Source organism: Bison bison, unplaced genomic scaffold (genome assembly GCF_000754665.1).
Source record: "Bison bison bison isolate TAMUID 2011002044 unplaced genomic scaffold, Bison_UMD1.0 scf7180017864239, whole genome shotgun sequence".
In the NCBI taxonomy this organism is placed as follows: Eukaryota; Metazoa; Chordata; class Mammalia; order Artiodactyla; family Bovidae; genus Bison; species Bison bison.
This window is the reverse complement of record NW_011494811.1, coordinates 6,104,534-6,105,450: the sequence shown is the minus strand read 5'-3', so window position 1 is coordinate 6,105,450 and position 917 is coordinate 6,104,534.

Here is a 917-nt window from a genome sequence, read left to right as displayed (position 1 = left end):
CCTAGAGCCAGACATCCTGGAATGTGAAGTCAAGTGGGCCTTAGAAAGCATCACTATGAACAAAGCTAGTGGAGGTGATGGAATTCCAGTTGAGCTATTTCAAATCCTGAAAGATGATGCTGTGAAAGTGCTGCACTCAATATGCCAGCAAATTTGGAAAACTCAGCAGTGGCCACAGGACTGGAAAGGTCAGTTTTCATTCCAATCCCAAAGAAGGGCAACGCCAAAGAATGCTCAAACTACCGCACAATTTGCAATCATCTCACACGCTAGTAAAGTAATGCTCAAAATTCTCCAAGCCAGGCTTCAAAAATACGTGAACCATGAACTTCCAGATGTTCAAGCTGGTTTTAGAAAAGGCAGAGGAACCAGAGATCAAATTGCCAACATCCGCTGGATCGTGAAAAAAGCAAGAGAGTTCTAGAAAAACATCTATTTCTGCTTTATTGACTATGCCAAAGCCTTTGACTCTGTGGATCACAAGAAACTGTGGAAAATTCTGAAAGAGATGGGAATACCAGACCACCTGACCTGCCTCTTGAGAAACCTGTATGCAGGTCAGGAAGCAACAGTTAGAACTGGACATGGAACAACAGACTGGTTCCAAATAGGAAAAGGAGTACATCAAGGCTGTATATTGTCACCCTACTTATTTAACTTATGTGCAGAATACATCATGAGAAACGCTGGACTGGAAGAAGCACAAGCTGGAAGCAAGATTGCTGGGAAAAATATCAATAACCTCAGATATGCAGATGACACCACCCTTCTGGCAGAAAGTGAAGAGGAACTAAAAAGCCTCTTGATGAAAGTGAAAGTGGAGGTGAAAAAGTTGGCTTCAAGCTCAACATTCAGAAAATGAAGATCATGGCATCTGGTCCCATCGCTTCATGGGAAATAGATGGGGAAACGGTGGA